General features: G+C 66.1%; 1 protein-coding gene across 1 annotated transcript in view; it reads left to right on the plus strand.

Moving 5' to 3' along the window:
* Positions 1 to 22,005, plus strand: part of LOC139233017 (mannose-P-dolichol utilization defect 1 protein-like) — a 51,844-nt gene that overhangs the window by 23,334 nt on the left and 6,505 nt on the right. The gene's annotated exons all lie outside the window — the stretch shown is intronic.

Here is a 22,005-nt window from a genome sequence, read left to right on the forward strand (position 1 = left end):
CACTCCCTCAGTACTGCCCCTCCAACAGTGCGACGCTGCCTTAGTACTGCCCCTCCGACGCTGCGGCACTCCCTCAGTACTGCCCCTCCGACAGTGCGTCGCTCCCTCAGTACTGCCCCTCCGACAGTGCGTCGCTCCCTCAGTACTGCCCCTCCGACAGTGCGGAGCTCCCTCAGGTCTGCCCCTCCGACAGTGCGGCGCTCCCTCAGCACTGCCCCTCCGACAGTGCGGCGCTCCCTCAGTACTGCCCCTCCAACAGTGCGGCTGTCCCTCAGTACTGCCCCTCCGACAGTGCGGCGCTCCCTGAGCACTGTCCCTCCGACAGTGCAGCGCTCCCTCAGTACTGCCCCTCCGACAGTGCGGCGTTCCCTCAGTACTGCCCCTCCGACTGTGTGGCGCTCCCTCAGTACTGTCCCTCCGACTGTGTAGCGCTCCCTCAGTACTGTCCCTCCGACAGTGCGGCGCTCCCTCAGTACTGCCCCTCCGACAGTGCTGCGCTCCCTCAGTACTGCACCTCCGACAGTGCGGCGCTCCCTCAGTACTGTCCCTCCCACAGTGCGGTGCTCCCTCATCACTGCCCCTCCGACAGCGCAGTGCGACGCTCCCTCAGTACTGCCCGTCCGACAGTGCGGCACTCCCTCAGTACTGCCCCTCCAACAGTGCGACGCTGCCTCAGTACTGCCCCTCCGACTGTGCGGTACTCCCTCAGTACTGCCCCTCCGACAGTGCGGCACTCCCTCAGTACTGCCCCTCCGACAGTGCGTCGCTCCCTCAGTACTGCCCCTCCGACAGTGCGGCGCTCCCTCAGCACTGCCCTTCCGACAGTGCGGCGCTCCCTCAGCACTGCCCCTCCGACAGTGCGGCACTCCCTCAGCACTGCCCCTCCGACAGTGCGGCCCTCCCTCAGAACTGTCCCTCCGACAGTGCGACGCTCCCTCAGTACTGCCCGTCCGAAAGTGCGGCACTCCCTCAGTACTACCCCTCCAACAGTGCGACGCTGCCTTAGTACTGCCCCTCCGACAGTGCGGCACTCCCTCAGTACTGCCCCTCCGACAGTGCGGCGCTCCCTCAGGTCTGCCCCTCCGACAGTGCGGTGCTCCCTCATCACTGCCCCTCCGACAGTGTGGCACTCCCTCAGTACTGCCCCTCCGACAGTGCGGCACTCCCTCACTACTGCCCCTCTGACAGTGCGGCGCTCCCTCAGGTCTGCCCCTCCGACAGTGCGGCGCTCCCTCAGTACTGCCCCTCCGACAGTGCGGTGCTCCCTCAGCACTGCCCTTCCGACAGTGCAGCGCTCCCTCAGTACTGTCCCTCCGAAAGTGCGGCACTCCCTCAGTACTGCCCCTCCAACAGTGCGACGCTGCCTTAGTACTGCCCCTCCGACACTGCGGCACTCCCTCAGTACTGCCCCTCCGACAGTGCGTCGCTCCCTCAGTACTGTCCCTCCGACAGTGCAGCGCTCCCTCAGTACTGCCCCTCCGACAGTGCGGCGTTCCCTCAGTACTGCCCCTCCGACTGTGTGGCGCTCCCTCAGTACTGTCCCTCCGACTGTGTAGCGCTCCCTCAGTACTGTCCCTCCGACAGTGCGGCGCTCCCTCAGTACTGCCCCTCCGACAGTGCTGCGCTCCCTCAGTACTGCCCCTCCGACAGTGCGGCGCTCCCTCACTACTGCCCCTCCGTCTGTGCGGCGCTCCCTCAGTACTGCCCCTCCGACAGTGCGGCGCTCCCTCAGTACTGCCCCTCCGTCAGTGCGGCGCTCCCTCAGTACTGCCCCTCCGTCAGTGCGGCACTCCCTCAGTACTGCCCCTCCGACAGTGCGGCATTCGCTCAGTACTGCCCCTCCGACAGTGCGGCATTCGCTCAGTACTGCCCCTCCGACAGTGCGGCATTCGCTCAGTACCGCCCCTCCGTCAGTGCGGCACTCCCTCAGTACTGCCCCTCCAACAGTGCGGCGCTCCCTCAGTACTGTCCCTCCGACAGTGCGGCGCTCCCTCAGTACTGCCCCACCGACAGTGTGGCACTCCCTCAGTACTGCCCCTCCGACAGTGTGGTACTCCCTCAGTCCTGCCCCTCCGACAGTGCGGTGCTCCCTCAGTACTGTCCCTCCGACAATGCGGTGCTCCCTCATCACTGCCCCTCCGACAGCGCAGTGCGACGCTCCCTCAGTACTGCCCGTCCGACAGTGCGGCACTCCCTCAGTACTGCCCCTCCAACAGTGCGGTAGTCCCTCAGTACTGCCCCTCCAACAGTGCGACGCTGCCTCAGTACTGCCCCTCCGACACTGCGGCACTCCCTCAGTACTGCCCCTCCGACTGTGCGGTACTCCCTCAGTACTGCCCCTCCGACAGTGCGGCACTCCCTCAGTACTGCCCCTCCGACAATGCGGCGCTCCCTCAGTTCTGCCCCTCCGACAGTGCGGTGCTCCATCATCACTGCCCTTCCGACAGCGCAGTGCGGCGCTCCCTCAGTACTGCCCCTCCGACAGTGCGGCACTCCCTCAGTACTGCCCGTCCGACAGTGCGTCGCTCCCTCAGTACTGCCCCTCCGACAGTGCGGCACTCCCTCAGTACTGCCCCTCCGACAGTGCGGCGCTCCCTCAGGTCTGCCCCTCCGACAGTGCGGCGCTCCCTCAGCACTGCCCCTCCGACAGTGCGGCGCTCCCTCAGCACTGCCCCTCCGACAATGCAGCGCTCCCTGAGCACTGCCCTTCCGACAGTGCAGCTCTCCCTCAGTACTGCCCCTCCAACAGTGCGGCTGTCCCTCAGTACTGTCCCTCCGACAGTGCAGCACTCCCTCAGTACTGCCCCTCTTACAGTGCGGAACTCCCTCTGTACTGCCCCTCGTACAGTGCAGCCCTCTCTCAGTACTGCCCCTCCGACAGCGCAGTGCGGCGCTCACTCAGTACTGCCCCTCTGACAGTGCGGCGCTCCCTCAGTACTGCCCCTCTGACAGTGCGGCGCTCCCTCAGTACTGCCCCTCCGACAGTGCAGCACTCCCTCATTACTGCCCCTCCGACAGTGCAGCACTCCCTCAGTACTTTCCATCCGACAGTGCAGCACTCCCTCAGTAAAGTGCCCCTCCGACAGTGCGGCACTCCCTCAGTACTGCCCCTCCGACAGTGTGGCGCTCCCTCAGTACTGCCCCTCCGACAGTGCGGTGCTCCCTCAGCACTGCCCGTCCGAAAGTGCGGCACTCCCTCAGTACTACCCCTCCAACAGTGCGACGCTGCCTTAGTACTGCCCCTCCGACAGTGCGGCACTCCCTCAGTACTGCCCCTCCGACAGTGCGGCGCTCCCTCAGGTCTGCCCCTCCGACAGTGCGGTGCTCCCTCATCACTGCCCCTCCGACAGTGTGGCACTCCCTCAGCACTGCCCCTCCGACAGTGCGGCACTCCCTCAGTACTGCCCCTCCGACAGTGCGGCGCTCCCTCAGGTCTGCCCCTCCGACAGTGCGGCGCTCCCTCAGTACTGCCCCTCTGACAGTGCGGTGCTCCCTCAGCACTGCCCTTCCGACAGTGCGGCGCTCCCTCAGCACTGCCCCTTCGACAGTGCGGCACTCCCTCAGTACTGCCCCTCCGACAGTGCGGCGCTCCCTCAGTACTGTCCCTCCGACAGTGCGGCGCTCCTTCAGTACTGCTCCTCCGACAGTGCAGCGCTCCCTCAGTCAAGTGCCCCTCCGACAATGCGGCGCTCCCTCATCGCTACTCCTCCGACAGTGCGGCACTCCCTCAGCACTGCCCCTCCGACAGTGCAGCACTCCCTCAGTACTGCCCCTCCAACAGTGCGGCTGTCCCTCAGCACTGCCCCTCCGAAAGTGCGGCGCTCCCTCAGCACTACTCCTCCGACAGTGCGGCACTCCCTCAGCACTGCCCCTCCGACAGTGCAGAACTCCCTCAGTACTGCCCCTCCGACAGTGCGGTGCTCCCTCAGTACTGCCCCTCCAACAGTGCGGTGCTCCCTCAGTACTGCCCCTCCGACAGTGCGGTGCTCCCTCAGTACTGCCCCTCCAACAGTGCGGTGCTCCCTCAGTACTGCCCCTCCGACAGTGCGGCGCTCCCTCAGTACTGTCCCTCCCACAGTGCGGTGATCCCTCATCACTGGCCTTCCGACAGCGCAGTGCGGCGCTCCCTCAGTACTGCCCCTCCGACAGTGCGGCACTCCCTCAGTACTGCCCCTCCAACAGTGCGACGCTGCCTTAGTACTGCCCCTCCGACGCTGCGGCACTCCCTCAGTACTGCCCCTCCGACAGTGCGTCGCTCCCTCAGTACTGCCCCTCCGACAGTGCGTCGCTCCCTCAGTACTGCCCCTCCGACAGTGCGGAGCTCCCTCAGGTCTGCCCCTCCGACAGTGCGGCGCTCCCTCAGCACTGCCCCTCCGACAGTGCAGCGCTCCCTCAGTACTGCCCCTCCAACAGTGCGGCTGTCCCTCAGTACTGCCCCTCCGACAGTGCGGCGCTCCCTCAGTACTGCCCCTCCGACAGTGCAGCGCTCCCTGAGCACTGTCCCTCCGACAGTGCAGCGCTCCCTCAGTACTGCCCCTCCGACAGTGCGGCGTTCCCTCAGTACTGCCCCTCCGACTGTGTGGCGCTCCCTCAGTACTGTCCCTCCGACTGTGTAGCGCTCCCTCAGTACTGTCCCTCCGACAGTGCGGCGCTCCCTCAGTACTGTCCCTCCGACAGTGCTGCGCTCCCTCAGTACTGCCCCTCCGACAGTCCGGCGCTCCCTCACTACTGCCCCTCCGTCTGTGCGGCGCTCCCTCAGTACTGCACCTCCGTCTGTGCGGCGCTCCCTCAGTACTGCACCTCCGACAGTGCGGCGCTCCCTCAGTACTGTCCCTCCCACAGTGCGGTGCTCCCTCATCACTGCCCCTCCGACAGCGCAGTGCGACGCTCCCTCAATACTGCCCGTCCGACAGTGCGGCACTCCCTCAGTACTGCCCCTCCAACAGTGCGACGCTGCCTCAGTACTGCCCCTCCGACTGTGCGGTACTCCCTCAGTACTGCCCCTCCGACAGTGCGGCACTCCCTCAGTACTGCCCCTCCGACAGTGCGTCGCTCCCTCAGTACTGCCCCTCCGACAGTGCGGCGCTCCCTCAGCACTGCCCTTCCGACAGTGCGGCGCTCCCTCAGCACTGCCCCTCCGACAGTGCGGCACTCCCTCAGCACTGCCCCTCCGACAGTGCGGCCCTCCCTCAGAACTGTCCCTCCGACAGTGCGACGCTCCCTCAGTACTGCCCGTCCGAAAGTGCGGCACTCCCTCAGTACTACCCCTCCAACAGTGCGACGCTGCCTTAGTACTGCCCCTCCGACAGTGCGGCACTCCCTCAGTACTGCCCCTCCGACAGTGCGGCGCTCCCTCAGGTCTGCCCCTCCGACAGTGCGGTGCTCCCTCATCACTGCCCCTCCGACAGTGTGGCACTCCCTTAGTACTGCCCCTCCGACAGTGCGGCACTCCCTCACTACTGCCCCTCTGACAGTGCGGCGCTCCCTCAGGTCTGCCCCTCCGACACTGCGGCACTCCCTCAGTACTGCCCCACCGACAGTGCGGTGCTCCCTCAGTACTGTCCCTCCGACAATGCGGTGCTCCCTCATCACTGCCCCTCCGACAGCGCAGTGCGACGCTCCCTCAGTACTGCCCGTCCGACAGTGCGGCACTCCCTCAGTACTGCCCCTCCAACAGTGCGGTAGTCCCTCAGTACTGCCCCTCCAACAGTGCGACGCTGCCTCAGTACTGCCCCTCCGACACTGCGGCACTCCCTCAGTACTGCCCCTCCGACTGTGCGGTACTCCCTCAGTACTGCCCCTCCGACAGTGCGGCACTCCCTCAGTACTGCCCCTCCGACAATGCGGCGCTCCCTCAGTTCTGCCCCTCCGACAGTGCGGTGCTCCATCATCACTGCCCTTCCGACAGCGCAGTGCGGCGCTCCCTCAGTACTGCCCCTCCGACAGTGCGGCACTCCCTCAGTACTGCCCGTCCGACAGTGCGTCGCTCCCTCAGTACTGCCCCTCCGACAGTGCGGCACTCCCTCAGTACTGCCCCTCCGACAGTGCGGCGCTCCCTCAGGTCTGCCCCTCCGACAGTGCGGCGCTCCCTCAGCACTGCCCCTCCGACAGTGCGGCGCTCCCTCAGCACTGCCCCTCCGACAGTGCAGCGCTCCCTGAGCACTGCCCTTCCGACAGTGCAGCTCTCCCTCAGTACTGCCCCTCCAACAGTGCGGCTGTCCCTCAGTACTGTCCCTCCGACAGTGCAGCACTCCCTCAGTACTGCCCCTCTTACAGTGCGGAACTCCCTCTGTACTGCCCCTCGTACAGTGCAGCCCTCTCTCAGTACTGCCCCTCCGACAGCGCAGTGCGGCGCTCACTCAGTACTGCCCCTCTGACAGTGCGGCGCTCCCTCAGTACTGCCCCTCTGACAGTGCGGCGCTCCCTCAGTACTGCCCCTCCGACAGTGCAGCACTCCCTCATTACTGCCCCTCCGACAGTGCAGCACTCCCTCAGTACTTTCCATCCGACAGTGCAGCACTCCCTCAGTAAAGTGCCCCTCCGACAGTGCGGCACTCCCTCAGTACTGCCCCTCCGACAGTGTGGCGCTCCCTCAGTACTGCCCCTCCGACAGTGCGGTGCTCCCTCAGCACTGCCCGTCCGAAAGTGCGGCACTCCCTCAGTACTACCCCTCCAACAGTGCGACGCTGCCTTAGTACTGCCCCTCCGACAGTGCGGCACTCCCTCAGTACTGCCCCTCCGACAGTGCGGCGCTCCCTCAGGTCTGCCCCTCCGACAGTGCGGTGCTCCCTCATCACTGCCCCTCCGACAGTGCGGCACTCCCTCAGCACTGCCCCTCCGACAGTGCGGCACTCCCTCAGTACTGCCCCTCCGACAGTGCGGCGCTCCCTCAGGTCTGCCCCTCCGACAGTGCGGCGCTCCCTCAGTACTGCCCCTCCGACAGTGCGGTGCTCCCTCAGCACTGCCCTTCCGACAGTGCGGCGCTCCCTCAGCACTGCCCCTTCGACAGTGCGGCACTCCCTCAGTACTGCCCCTCCGACAGTGCGGCGCTCCCTCAGTACTGTCCCTCCGACAGTGCGGCGCTCCTTCAGTACTGCTCCTCCGACAGTGCAGCGCTCCCTCAGTCAAGTGCCCCTCCGACAATGCGGCGCTCCCTCAGCACTACTCCTCCGACAGTGCGGCACTCCCTCAGCACTGCCCCTCCGACAGTGCAGCACTCCCTCAGTACTGCCCCTCCAACAGTGCGGCTGTCCCTCAGCACTGCCCCTCCGAAAGTGCGGCGCTCCCTCAGCACTACTCCTCCGACAGTGCGGCACTCCCTCAGCACTGCCCCTCCGACAGTGCAGAACTCCCTCAGTACTGCCCCTCCGACAGTGCGGTGCTCCCTCAGTACTGCCCCTCCAACAGTGCGGTGCTCCCTCAGTACTGCCCCTCCGACAGTGCGGCGCTCCCTCAGTACTGTCCCTCCCACAGTGCGGTGATCCCTCATCACTGGCCTTCCGACAGCGCAGTGCGGCGCTCCCTCAGTACTGCCCCTCCGACAGTGCGGCACTCCCTCAGTACTGCCCCTCCAACAGTGCGACGCTTCCTTAGTACTGCCCCTCCGACGTTGCGGCACTCCCTCAGTACTGCCCCTCCGACAGTGCGTCGCTCCCTCAGTACTGCCCCTCCGACAGTGCGTCGCTCCCTCAGTACTGCCCCTCCGACAGTGCGGAGCTCCCTCAGGTCTGCCCCTCCGACAGTGCGGCGCTCCCTCAGCACTGCCCCTCCGACAGTGCAGCGCTCCCTCAGTACTGCCCCTCCAACAGTGCGGCTGTCCCTCAGTACTGCCCCTCCGACAGTGCGGCGCTCCCTCAGTACTGCCCCTCCGACAGTGCAGCGCTCCCTGAGCACTGTCCCTCCGACAGTGCAGCGCTCCCTCAGTACTGCCCCTCCGACAGTGCGGCGTTCCCTCAGTACTGCCCCTCCGACTGTGTGGCGCTCCCTCAGTACTGTCCCTCCGACTGTGTAGCGCTCCCTCAGTACTGTCCCTCCGACAGTGCGGCGCTCCCTCAGTACTGCCCCTCCGACAGTGCTGCGCTCCCTCAGTACTGCCCCTCCGACAGTCCGGCGCTCCCTCACTACTGCCCCTCCGTCTGTGCGGCGCTCCCTCAGTACTGCACCTCCGACAGTGCGGCGCTCCCTCAGTACTGTCCCTCCCACAGTGCGGTGCTCCTTCATCACTGCCCCTCCGAAAGCGCAGTGCGACGCTCCCTCAGTACTGCCCATCCGACAGTGCGGCAATCCCTCAGTACTGCCCCTCCAACAGTGCTACGCTGCCTCAGTACTGCCCCTCCGACTGTGCGGTACTCCCTCAGTACTGCCCCTCCGACAGTGCGGCACTCCCTCAGTACTGCCCCTCCGACAATGCGGCGCTCCCTCAGTTCTGCCCCTCCGACATTGCGGTGCTCCCTCATCACTGCCCTTCCGACAGCGCAGTGCGGCGCTCCCTCAGTACTGCCCCTCCGACAGTGCGTCGCTCCCTCAGCACTGCCCCTCCGACAGTGCGGCGCTCCCTCAGAACTGTCCCTCCGACAGTGCGACGCTCCCTCAGGTCTGCCCCTCCGACAGTGCGGTGCTCCCTCATCACTGCCCCTCCGACAGTGTGGCACTCCCTCAGTACTGCCCCTCCGACAGTGCGGCACTCCCTCACTACTGCCCCTCCGACAGTGCGGCGCTCCCTCAGGTCTGCCCCTCCGACAGTGCGGCGCTCCCTCAGTACTGCCCCTCCGACAGTTCGGTGCTCCCTCAGCACTGCCCTTCCGACAGTGCAGCGCTCCCTCAGTACTGTCCCTCCGACTGTGTGGCGCTCCCTCAGTACTGTCCCTCCGACTGTGTAGCGCTCCCTCAGTACTGCCCCTCCGACAGTGCGGCGCTCCCTCAGTACTGCCCCTCCGACAATGCGGTACTCCCTCAGTACTGCCCCTCCGACAGCGCAGTGCGGCCCTCCCTCAGTACTGTCCCTCCGACAGTGAGACGCTTCCTCAGTACCGCCCCTCCGACAGTGCGGCACTCCCTCAATACTGCCCCTCCAACAGTGCGGCGCTCCCTCAGCACTACTCCTCCGACAGTGCGGCACTCCCTCAGCACTGCCCCTCCGACAGTGCAGCACTCCCTCAGTACTGCCCCTCCAACAGTGCGGCTGTCCCTCAGCGCTGCCCCTCCGAAAGTGCGGCGCTCCCTCAGCACTACTCCTCCGACAGTGCGGCACTCCCTCAGCACTGCCCCTCCGACAGTGCGGCGCTCCCTCAGGTCTGCCCCTCCGACAGTGCGGCGCTCCCTCAGTACTGCCCCTCCGACAGTGCGGCGCTCCCTCAGCACTGCCCCTCCGACAGTGCGGCGCTCCCTCAGCACTGCCCCTCCGACAATGCAGCGCTCCCTGAGCACTGCCCTTCCGACAGTGCAGCTCTCCCTCAGTACTGCCCCTCCAACAGTGCCGCTGTCCCTCAGTACTGTCCCTCCGACAGTGCAGCACTCCCTCAGTACTGCCCCTCTTACAGTGCGGAACTCCCTCTGTACTGCCCCTCGTACAGTGCAGCCCTCTCTCAGTACTGCCCCTCCGACAGCGCAGTGCGGCGCTCACTCAGTACTGCCCCTCTGACAGTGCGGCGCTCCCTCAGTACTGCCCCTCTGACAGTGCGGCGCTCCCTCAGTACTGCCCCTCCGACAGTGCAGCACTCCCTCATTACTGCCCCTCCGACAGTGCAGCACTCCCTCAGTACTTTCCATCCGACAGTGCAGCACTCCCTCAGTAAAGTGCCCCTCCGACAGTGCGGCACTCCCTCAGTACTGCCCCTCCGACAGTGTGGCGCTCCCTCAGTACTGCCCCTCCGACAGTGCGGTGCTCCCTCAGCACTGCCCGTCCGAAAGTGCGGCACTCCCTCAGTACTACCCCTCCAACAGTGCGACGCTGCCTTAGTACTGCCCCTCCGACAGTGCGGCACTCCCTCAGTACTGCCCCTCCGACAGTGCGGCGCTCCCTCAGGTCTGCCCCTCCGACAGTGCGGTGCTCCCTCATCACTGCCCCTCCGACAGTGTGGCACTCCCTCAGCACTGCCCCTCCGACAGTGCGGCACTCCCTCAGTACTGCCCCTCCGACAGTGCGGCGCTCCCTCAGGTCTGCCCCTCCGACAGTGCGGCGCTCCCTCAGTACTGCCCCTCCGACAGTGCGGTGCTCCCTCAGCACTGCCCTTCCGACAGTGCGGCGCTCCCTCAGCACTGCCCCTTCGACAGTGCGGCACTCCCTCAGTACTGCCCCTCCGACAGTGCGGCGCTCCCTCAGTACTGTCCCTCCGACAGTGCGGCGCTCCTTCAGTACTGCTCCTCCGACAGTGCAGCGCTCCCTCAGTCAAGTGCCCCTCCGACAATGCGGCGCTCCCTCATCGCTACTCCTCCGACAGTGCGGCACTCCCTCAGCACTGCCCCTCCGACAGTGCAGCACTCCCTCAGTACTGCCCCTCCAACAGTGCGGCTGTCCCTCAGCACTGCCCCTCCGAAAGTGCGGCGCTCCCTCAGCACTACTCCTCCGACAGTGCGGCACTCCCTCAGCACTGCCCCTCCGACAGTGCAGAACTCCCTCAGTACTGCCCCTCCGACAGTGCGGTGCTCCCTCAGTACTGCCCCTCCAACAGTGCGGTGCTCCCTCAGTACTGCCCCTCCGACAGTGCGGTGCTCCCTCAGTACTGCCCCTCCAACAGTGCGGTGCTCCCTCAGTACTGCCCCTCCGACAGTGCGGCGCTCCCTCAGTACTGTCCCTCCCACAGTGCGGTGATCCCTCATCACTGGCCTTCCGACAGCGCAGTGCGGCGCTCCCTCAGTACTGCCCCTCCGACAGTGCGGCACTCCCTCAGTACTGCCCCTCCAACAGTGCGACGCTGCCTTAGTACTGCCCCTCCGACGCTGCGGCACTCCCTCAGTACTGCCCCTCCGACAGTGCGTCGCTCCCTCAGTACTGCCCCTCCGACAGTGCGTCGCTCCCTCAGTACTGCCCCTCCGACAGTGCGGAGCTCCCTCAGGTCTGCCCCTCCGACAGTGCGGCGCTCCCTCAGCACTGCCCCTCCGACAGTGCAGCGCTCCCTCAGTACTGCCCCTCCAACAGTGCGGCTGTCCCTCAGTACTGCCCCTCCGACAGTGCGGCGCTCCCTCAGTACTGCCCCTCCGACAGTGCAGCGCTCCCTGAGCACTGTCCCTCCGACAGTGCAGCGCTCCCTCAGTACTGCCCCTCCGACAGTGCGGCGTTCCCTCAGTACTGCCCCTCCGACTGTGTGGCGCTCCCTCAGTACTGTCCCTCCGACTGTGTAGCGCTCCCTCAGTACTGTCCCTCCGACAGTGCGGCGCTCCCTCAGTACTGTCCCTCCGACAGTGCTGCGCTCCCTCAGTACTGCCCCTCCGACAGTCCGGCGCTCCCTCACTACTGCCCCTCCGTCTGTGCGGCGCTCCCTCAGTACTGCACCTCCGTCTGTGCGGCGCTCCCTCAGTACTGCACCTCCGACAGTGCGGCGCTCCCTCAGTACTGTCCCTCCCACAGTGCGGTGCTCCCTCATCACTGCCCCTCCGACAGCGCAGTGCGACGCTCCCTCAATACTGCCCGTCCGACAGTGCGGCACTCCCTCAGTACTGCCCCTCCAACAGTGCGACGCTGCCTCAGTACTGCCCCTCCGACTGTGCGGTACTCCCTCAGTACTGCCCCTCCGACAGTGCGGCACTCCCTCAGTACTGCCCCTCCGACAGTGCGTCGCTCCCTCAGTACTGCCCCTCCGACAGTGCGGCGCTCCCTCAGCACTGCCCTTCCGACAGTGCGGCGCTCCCTCAGCACTGCCCCTCCGACAGTGCGGCACTCCCTCAGCACTGCCCCTCCGACAGTGCGGCCCTCCCTCAGAACTGTCCCTCCGACAGTGCGACGCTCCCTCAGTACTGCCCGTCCGAAAGTGCGGCACTCCCTCAGTACTACCCCTCCAACAGTGCGACGCTGCCTTAGTACTGCCCCTCCGACAGTGCGGCACTCCCTCAGTACTGCCCCTCCGACAGTGCGGCGCTCCCTCAGGTCTGCCCCTCCGACAGTGCGGTGCTCCCTCATCACTGCCCCTCCGACAGTGTGGCACTCCCTTAGTACTGCCCCTCCGACAGTGCGGCACTCCCTCACTACTGCCCCTCTGACAGTGCGGCGCTCCCTCAGGTCTGCCCCTCCGACACTGCGGCACTCCCTCAGTACTGCCCCACCGACAGTGCGGTGCTCCCTCAGTACTGTCCCTCCGACAATGCGGTGCTCCCTCATCACTGCCCCTCCGACAGCGCAGTGCGACGCTCCCTCAGTACTGCCCGTCCGACAGTGCGGCACTCCCTCAGTACTGCCCCTCCAACAGTGCGGTAGTCCCTCAGTACTGCCCCTCCAACAGTGCGACGCTGCCTCAGTACTGCCCCTCCGACACTGCGGCACTCCCTCAGTACTGCCCCTCCGACTGTGCGGTACTCCCTCAGTACTGCCCCTCCGACAGTGCGGCACTCCCTCAGTACTGCCCCTCCGACAATGCGGCGCTCCCTCAGTTCTGCCCCTCCGACAGTGCGGTGCTCCATCATCACTGCCCTTCCGACAGCGCAGTGCGGCGCTCCCTCAGTACTGCCCCTCCGACAGTGCGGCACTCCCTCAGTACTGCCCGTCCGACAGTGCGTCGCTCCCTCAGTACTGCCCCTCCGACAGTGCGGCACTCCCTCAGTACTGCCCCTCCGACAGTGCGGCGCTCCCTCAGGTCTGCCCCTCCGACAGTGCGGCGCTCCCTCAGCACTGCCCCTCCGACAGTGCGGCGCTCCCTCAGCACTGCCCCTCCGACAGTGCAGCGCTCCCTGAGCACTGCCCTTCCGACAGTGCAGCTCTCCCTCAGTACTGCCCCTCCAACAGTGCGGCTGTCCCTCAGTACTGTCCCTCCGACAGTGCAGCACTCCCTCAGTACTGCCCCTCTTACAGTGCGGAACTCCCTCTGTACTGCCCCTCGTACAGTGCAGCCCTCTCTCAGTACTGCCCCTCCGACAGCGCAGTGCGGCGCTCACTCAGTACTGCCCCTCTGACAGTGCGGCGCTCCCTCAGTACTGCCCCTCTGACAGTGCGGCGCTCCCTCAGTACTGCCCCTCCGACAGTGCAGCACTCCCTCATTACTGCCCCTCCAACAGTGCGACGCTGCCTTAGTACTGCCCCTCCGACAGTGCGGCACTCCCTCAGTACTGCCCCTCCGACAGTGCGGCGCTCCCTCAGGTCTGCCCCTCCGACAGTGCGGTGCTCCCTCATCACTGCCCCTCCGACAGTGTGGCACTCCCTCAGCACTGCCCCTCCGACAGTGCGGCACTCCCTCAGTACTGCCCCTCCGACAGTGCGGCGCTCCCTCAGGTCTGCCCCTCCGACAGTGCGGCGCTCCCTCAGTACTGCCCCTCCGACAGTGCGGTGCTCCCTCAGCACTGCCCTTCCGACAGTGCGGCGCTCCCTCAGCACTGCCCCTTCGACAGTGCGGCACTCCCTCAGTACTGCCCCTCCGACAGTGCGGCGCTCCCTCAGTACTGTCCCTCCGACAGTGCGGCGCTCCTTCAGTACTGCTCCTCCGACAGTGCAGCGCTCCCTCAGTCAAGTGCCCCTCCGACAATGCGGCGCTCCCTCAGCACTACTCCTCCGACAGTGCGGCACTCCCTCAGCACTGCCCCTCCGACAGTGCAGCACTCCCTCAGTACTGCCCCTCCAACAGTGCGGCTGTCCCTCAGCACTGCCCCTCCGAAAGTGCGGCGCTCCCTCAGCACTACTCCTCCGACAGTGCGGCACTCCCTCAGCACTGCCCCTCCGACAGTGCAGAACTCCCTCAGTACTGCCCCTCCGACAGTGCGGTGCTCCCTCAGTACTGCCCCTCCAACAGTGCGGTGCTCCCTCAGTACTGCCCCTCCAACAGTGCGGCGCTCCCTCAGTACTGTCCCTCCCACAGTGCGGTGATCCCTCATCACTGGCCTTCCGACAGCGCAGTGCGGCGCTCCCTCAGTACTGCCCCTCCGACAGTGCGGCACTCCCTCAGTACTGCCCCTCCAACAGTGCGACGCTTCCTTAGTACTGCCCCTCCGACGTTGCGGCACTCCCTCAGTACTGCCCCTCCGACAGTGCGTCGCTCCCTCAGTACTGCCCCTCCGACAGTGCGTCGCTCCCTCAGTACTGCCCCTCCGACAGTGCGGAGCTCCCTCAGGTCTGCCCCTCCGACAGTGCGGCGCTCCCTCAGCACTGCCCCTCCGACAGTGCAGCGCTCCCTCAGTACTGCCCCTCCAACAGTGCGGCTGTCCCTCAGTACTGCCCCTCCGACAGTGCGGCGCTCCCTCAGTACTGCCCCTCCGACAGTTCAGCGCTCCCTGAGCACTGTCCCTCCGACAGTGCAGCGCTCCCTCAGTACTGCCCCTCCGACAGTGCGGCGTTCCCTCAGTACTGCCCCTCCGACTGTGTGGCGCTCCCTCAGTACTGTCCCTCCGACTGTGTAGCGCTCCCTCAGTACTGTCCCTCCGACAGTGCGGCGCTCCCTCACTACTGCCCCTCCGACAGTGCTGCGCTCACTCAGTACTGCCCCTCCGACAGTCCGGCGCTCCCTCACTACTGCCCCTCCGTCTGTGCGGCGCTCCCTCAGTACTGCACCTCCGACAGTGCGGCGCTCCCTCAGTACTGTCCCTCCCACAGTGCGGTGCTCCTTCATCACTGCCCCTCCGAAAGCGCAGTGCGACGCTCCCTCAGTACTGCCCATCCGACAGTGCGGCAATCCCTCAGTACTGCCCCTCCAACAGTGCTACGCTGCCTCAGTACTGCCCCTCCGACTGTGCGGTACTCCCTCAGTACTGCCCCTCCGACAGTGCGGCACTCCCTCAGTACTGCCCCTCCGACAATGCGGCGCTCCCTCAGTTCTGCCCCTCCGACATTGCGGTGCTCCCTCATCACTGCCCTTCCGACAGCGCAGTGCGGCGCTCCCTCAGTACTGCCCCTCCGACAGTGCGTCGCTCCCTCAGCACTGCCCCTCCGACAGTGCGGCGCTCCCTCACAACTGTCCCTCCGACAGTGCGACGCTCCCTCAGGTCTGCCCCTCCGACAGTGCGGTGCTCCCTCATCACTGCCCCTCCGACAGTGTGGCACTCCCTCAGTACTGCCCCTCCGACAGTGCGGCACTCCCTCACTACTGCCCCTCCGACAGTGCGGCGCTCCCTCAGGTCTGCCCCTCCGACAGTGCGGCGCTCCCTCAGTACTGCCCCTCCGACAGTTCGGTGCTCCCTCAGCACTGCCCTTCCGACAGTGCAGCGCTCCCTCAGTACTGTCCCTCCGACTGTGTGGCGCTCCCTCAGTACTGTCCCTCCGACTGTGTAGCGCTCCCTCAGTACTGCCCCTCCGACAGTGCGGCGCTCCCTCAGTACTGCCCCTCCGACAGTGCGGCATTCGCTCAGTACTGCCCCTCCGACAGTGCGGCGCTCCCTCAGTACTGTCCCTCCGACAGTGCGGCGCTCCCTCAGTACTGCCCCTCCGACAATGCGGTACTCCCTCAGTACTGCCCCTCCGACAGCGCAGTGCGGCCCTCCCTCAGTACTGTCCCTCCGACAGTGAGACGCTTCCTCAGTACCGCCCCTCCGACAGTGCGGCACTCCCTCAATACTGCCCCTCCAACAGTGCGGCGCTCCCTCAGCACTACTCCTCCGACAGTGCGGCACTCCCTCAGCACTGCCCCTCCGACAGTGCAGCACTCCCTCAGTACTGCCCCTCCAACAGTGCGGCTGTCCCTCAGCGCTGCCCCTCCAACAGTGCGGTGCTCCCTCAGTACTGCCCCTCCGACAGTGCGGCGCTCCCTCAGTACTGTCCCTCCCACAGTGCGGTGCTCCTTCATCACTGCCCTTCCGACAGCGCAGTGCGGCGCTCCCTCAGTACTGCCCCTCCGACAGTGCGGCACTCCCTCAGTACTGCCCCTCCAACAGTGCGACGCTGCCTTAGTACTGCCCCTCCGACACTGCGGCTCTCCCTCAGTACTGCCCCTCCGACAGTGCGTCGCTCCCTCAGTACTGCCCCTCCGACAGTGCGGCACTCCCTCAGTACTGCCCCTCCGACAGTGCGGAGCTCCCTCAGGTCTGCCCCTCCGACAGTGCGGCGCTCCCTCAGCACTGCCCCTCCGACAGTGCGGCGCTCCCTCAGTACTGCCCCTCCAACAGTGCGGCTGTCCCTCAGTACTGTCCCTCCGACAGTGCGGCGCTCCCTCAGTACTACCCCTCCGACAGTGCGGCTGTCCCTCAGTACTGTCCCTCCGACAGTGCGGCGCTCCCTCAGTACTGCCCCTCCAACAGTGCGGCTGTCCCTCAGTACTGTCCCTCCGACAGTGCGGCGCTCCCTCAGTACTGCCCCTCCGACAGTGCAGCGCTCCCTGAGCACTGTCCCTCCGACAGTGCTGCGCTCCCTCAGTACTGCCCCTCCGACAGTGCGGCGTTCCCTCAGTACTGCCCCTCCGACTGTGTGGCGCTCCCTCAGTACTGTCCCTCCGACTGTGCGGCGCTCCCTCAGTACTGCCCCTCCGTCTGTGCGGCGCTCCCTCAGTACTGCCCCTCCGACAGTGCGGCGCTCCCTCAGTACTGCCCCTCCGACAGTGCGGCGCTCCCTCAGTACTGCCCCTCCGTCAGTGCGGCGCTCCCTCAGTACTGCCCCTCCGTCAGTGCGGCGCTCCCTCAGTACTGCCCCTCCGACAGTGCGGCGCTCCCTCAGTACTGCCCCTCCGACAGTGCGGCGCTCCCTCAGTACTGCCCCTCCGACAGTGCGGCACTCCCTCAGTACTGCCCCTCCGACAGAGCGGAGCTCCCTCAGGTCTGCCCCTCCGACAGTGCGGCGCTCCCTCAGCACTGCCCCTCCGACAGTGCGGCGCTCCCTCAGCACTGCCCCTCCGACAGTGCAGCGCTCCCTGAGCACTGCCCTTCCGACAGTGCAGCGCTCCCTCAGTACTGCCCCTCCAACAGTGCGGCTGTCCCTCAGTACTGTCCCTCCGACAGTGCGGCGCTCCCTCAGTACTGCCCCTCCGACAGTGCGGCGCTCCCTCAGCACTGCCCCTCCGACAGTGCGGCGCTCCCTCAGTACTGTCCCTCCGACTGTGTGGCGCTCCCTCAGTACTGTCCCTCCGACAGTGCGGCGCTCCCTCAGTACTGCCCCTCCGACAGTGCTGCGCTCCCTCAGTACTGCCCCTCCGACAGTGCAGCGCTCCCTGAGCACTGTCCCTCCGACAGTGCAGCGCTCCCTCAGTACTGCCCCTCCGACAGTGCGGCGTTCCCTCAGTACTGCCCCTCCGACTGTGTGGCGCTCCCTCAGTACTGTCCCTCCGACAGTGCGGCGCTCCCTCAGTACTGCCCCTCCGACAGTGCTGCGCTCCCTCAGTACTGCCCCTCCGACAGCGCAGTGCGACGCTCCCTCAGTACTGCCCGTCCGACAGTGCGGCACTCCCTCAGTACTGCCCCTCCAACAGTGCGACGCTGCCTCAGTACTGCCCCTCCGACTGTGCGGTACTCCCTCAGTACTGCCCCTCCGACAGTGCGGCACTCCCTCAGTACTGCCCCTCCGACAATGCGGCGCTCCCTCAGTTCTGCCCCTCCGACAGTGCGGTGCTCCCTCATCACTGCCCTTCCGACAGCGCAGTGCGGCGCTCCCTCAGTACTGCCCCTCCGACAGTGCGTCGCTCCCTCAGCACTGCCCCTCCGACAGTGCGGCGCTCCCTCAGAACTGTCCCTCCGACAGTGCGACGCTCCCTCAGGTCTGCCCCTCCGACAGTGCGGTGCTCCCTCATCACTGCCCCTCCGACAGTGTGGCACTCCCTCAGTACTGCCCCTCCGACAGTGCGGCACTCCCTCACTACTGCCCCTCCGACAGTGCGGCGCTCCCTCAGGTCTGCCCCTCCGACAGTGCGGCGCTCCCTCAGTACTGCCCCTCCGACAGTGCGGTGCTCCCTCAGCACTGCCCTTCCGACAGTGCAGCGCTCCCTCAGTACTGTCCCTCCGACTGTGTGGCGCTCCCTCAGTACTGTCCCTCCGACTGTGTAGCGCTCCCTCAGTACTGCCCCTCCGACAGTGCGGCGCTCCCTCAGTACTGCCCCTCCGACAGTGCGGCATTCGCTCAGTACTGCCCCTCCAACAGTGCGGCGCTCCCTCAGTACTGTCCCTCCGACAGTGCAGCGCTCCCTCAGTACTGCCCCTCCGTACAGTGCAGCATTCGCTCAGTACTGCCCCTCCAACAGTGCGGCGCTCCCTCAGTACTGTCCCTCCGACAGTGCGGCGCTCCCTCAGTACTGCCCCTCCGACAATGCGGTACTCCCTCAGTACTGCCCCTCCGACAGCGCAGTGCGGCCCTCCCTCAGTACTGTCCCTCCGACAGTGAGACGCTTCCTCAGTACCGCCCCTCCGACAGTGGGGCACTCCCTCAATACTGCCCCTCCAACAGTGCGGCGCTCCCTCAGCACTACTCCTCCGACAGTGCGGCACTCCCTCAGCACTGCCCCTCCGACAGTGCAGCACTCCCTCAGTACTGCCCCTCCAACAGTGCGGCTGTCCCTCAGCTCTGCCCCTCCGAAAGTGCGGCGCTCCCTCAGCACTACTCCTCCGACAGTGCGGCACTCCCTCAGCACTGCCCCTCCGACAGTGCAGCACTCCCTCAGTACTGCCCCTCTGACAGTGCGGTGCTCCCTCAGTACTGCCCCTCCAACAGTGCGGTGCTCCCTCAGTACTGCCCCTCCGACAGTGCGGCACTCCCTCAGTACTGTCCCTCCCACAGTGCGGTGCTCCTTCATCACTGCCCTTCCGACAGCGCAGTGCGGCGCTCCCTCAGTACTGCCCCTCCGACAGTGCGGCACTCCCTCAGTACTGCCCCTCCAACAGTGCGACGCTGCCTTAGTACTGCCCCTCCGACACTGCGGCACTCCCTCAGTACTGCCCCTCCGACAGTGCGTCGCTCCCTCAGTACTGCCCCTCCGACAGTGCGGCACTCCCTCAGTACTGCCCCTCCGACAGTGCGGAGCTCCCTCAGGTCTGCCCCTCCGACAGTGCGGCGCTCCCTCAGCACTGCCCCTCCGACAGTGCGGCGCTCCCTCAGTACTGCCCCTCCAACAGTGCGGCTGTCCCTCAGTACTGTCCCTCCGACAGTGCGGCGCTCCCTCAGTACTACCCCTCCGACAGTGCGGCTGTCCCTCAGTACTGTCCCTCCGACAGTGCGGCGCTCCCTCAGTACTGCCCCTCCAACAGTGCGGCTGTCCCTCAGTACTGTCCCTCCGACAGTGCGGCGCTCCCTCAGTACTGCCCCTCCGACAGTGCAGCGCTCCCTGAGCACTGTCCCTCCGACAGTGCTGCGCTCCCTCAGTACTGCCCCTCCGACAGTGCGGCGTTCCCTCAGTACTGCCCCTCCGACTGTGTGGCGCTCCCTCAGTACTGTCCCTCCGACTGTGTAGCGCTCCCTCAGTACTGCCCCTCCGTCTGTGCGGCGCTCCCTCAGTACTGCCCCTCCGACAGTGCGGCGCTCCCTCAGTACTGCCCCTCCGACAGTGCGGCGCTCCCTCAGTACTGCCCCTCCGTCAGTGCGGCGCTCCCTCAGTACTGCCCCTCCGTCAGTGCGGCACTCCCTCAGTACTGCCCCTCCGACAGTGCAGCATTCCCTTAGTACTGCCCCTCCGAAAGTGCAGCAGTCCCTCAGTACTGCCCCTCCGTCAGTGCGGCGCTCCCTCAGTACTGCCCCTCCGACAGTGCGGCGCTCCCTCAGTACTGCCCCTCCGACAGTGCGGCACTCCCTCAGTACTGCCCCTCCGACAGAGCGGAGCTCCCTCAGGTCTGCCACTCCGACAGTGCGGCGCTCCCTCAGCACTGCCCCTCCGACAGTGCGGCTCTCCCTCAGCACTGCCCCTCCGACAGTGCAGCGCTCCCTGAGCACTGCCCTTCCGACAGTGCAGCGCTCCCTCAGTACTGCCCCTCCAACAGTGCGGCTGTCCCTCAGTACTGTCCCTCCGACAGTGCGGCGCTCCCTCAGTACTGCCCCTCCGACAGTGCAGCGCTCCCTGAGCACTGTCCCTCCGACAGTGCAGCGCTCCCTCAGTACTGCCCCTCCGACAGTGCGGCGTTCCCTCAGTACTGCCCCTCCGACTGTGTGGCGCTCCCTCAGTACTGTCCCTCCGACTGTGTAGCGCTCCCTCAGTACTGTCCCTCCGACAGTGCGGCGCTCCCTCAGTACTGCCCCTCCGACAGTGCGGCGTTCCCTCAGTACTGCCCCTCCGACTGTGTGGCGCTCCCTCAGTACTGTCCCTCCGACTGTGTAGCGCTCCCTCAGTACTGTCCCTCCGACAGTGCTGCGCTCCCTCAGTACTGCCCCTCCGACAGTGCGGCGCTCCCTCACTACTGCCCCTCCGTCTGTGCGGCGCTCCCTCAGTACTGCCCCTCCGACAGTGCGGCGCTCCCTCAGTACTGCCCCTCCGACAGTGCGGCGCTCCCTCAGTACTGCCCCTCCGACAGTGCGGCATTCCCTCAGTACTGCCCCTCCGACAGTGCAGCATTCCCTCAGTACTGCCCCTCCGTCAGTGCGGTACTCCCTCAGTACTGCCCCTCCGACAGCGCAGTGCGGCCCTCCCTCAGTACTGTCCCTCCGACAGTGCGGCGCTCGCTCAGCACTACCCCTCCGACAGTGCGGCACTCCCTCAGTACTGTCCCTCCGACAGTGCGGAACTCCCTCTGTACTGCCCCTCGTACAGTGCAGCCCTCCCTCAGTACTGCCCCTCCGACAGCGCAGTGCGGCGCTCCCTCAGTACTGCCCCTCCGACAGTGTGGCGCTCCCTCAGTACTGCCCCTCCGACAGTGCGGCGCTCCCTCAGTACTGCCCCTCCGACAGTGCAGCACTCCCTCAGTACTGCCCCTCCGACAGTGCAGCACTCCCTCAGTACTTTCCATCCGACAGTGCAGCACTCCCTCAGTAAAGTGCCCCTCCGACAGTGCGGCGCTCCCTCAGTACTGTCCCTCCCACAGTGCGGCACTCCCTCAGTCCTGCCCCTCCGACAGTGCGGTGCTCCCTCAGTACTGCCCCTCCGACAGTGCGGTGCTCCCTCAGTACTGCCCCTCCGACATTGCGGTGCTCCCTCATCACTGCCCCTCCGACAGTGCAGTGCGGCGCTCCCTCAGTACTGCCCCTCCGACAGTGCGGTGCTCCCTCAGCACTGCCCTTCCGACAGTGCGGCGCTCCCTCAGTACTGCCCCTTCGACAGTGCGGCACTCCCTCAGTACTGCCCCTCCGACAGTGCGCCGCTCCCTCAGTACAGCCCCTCCGACACTGCGGCAGTCCCTCAGTACTGCCCCACCGACAGTGTGGTACTCCCTCAGTACTGTCCCTCCGACAGTGCGGTACTCTCTCAGTCCTGCCCCTCCGACAGTGCGGTGCTCCCTCAGTACTGTCCCTCCGACAGTGCGGTGCTCCCTCATCACTGCCCCTCCGACAGCGCAGTGCGACGCTCCCTCAGTACTGCCCGTCCGACAGTGCGGCACTCCCTCAGTACTGCCCGTCCGACAGTGCGGCACTCCCTCAGTACTGCCCCTCCAACAGTGCGACGCTGCCTCAGTACTGCCCCTCCGACACTGCGGCACTCCCTCAGTACTGCCCCTCCGACAGTGCGGCGCTCCATCAGTACTGTCCCTCCAACAGTGCAGCACTCCCTCAGTACTGCCCCTCCGACAGTGCAGCACTCCCTCAGTACTGCCCCTCTGACAGCGCAGCGCGGTGCTCCCTCAGTACCGCCCCTCGGACAGTGCGGCGTTCCCTCAGTACTGCCCCTCCGACAGCGCGGTGCTCCCTCAGCACTACCCCTCCGACAGCGCGGTGCTCTCTATCACTGGAGGCACGGGTGAGGAGCCAGGGGCTGACTCTTCTTTCGGGCCTCTCCCCAGGGCACCGGTGAGCATCTCTGGGGCAGGAGGTTTAAAACCAGC

This window comes from Pristiophorus japonicus, chromosome 20, assembly GCF_044704955.1.
Source record: "Pristiophorus japonicus isolate sPriJap1 chromosome 20, sPriJap1.hap1, whole genome shotgun sequence".
In the NCBI taxonomy this organism is placed as follows: domain Eukaryota; kingdom Metazoa; phylum Chordata; class Chondrichthyes; family Pristiophoridae; genus Pristiophorus; species Pristiophorus japonicus.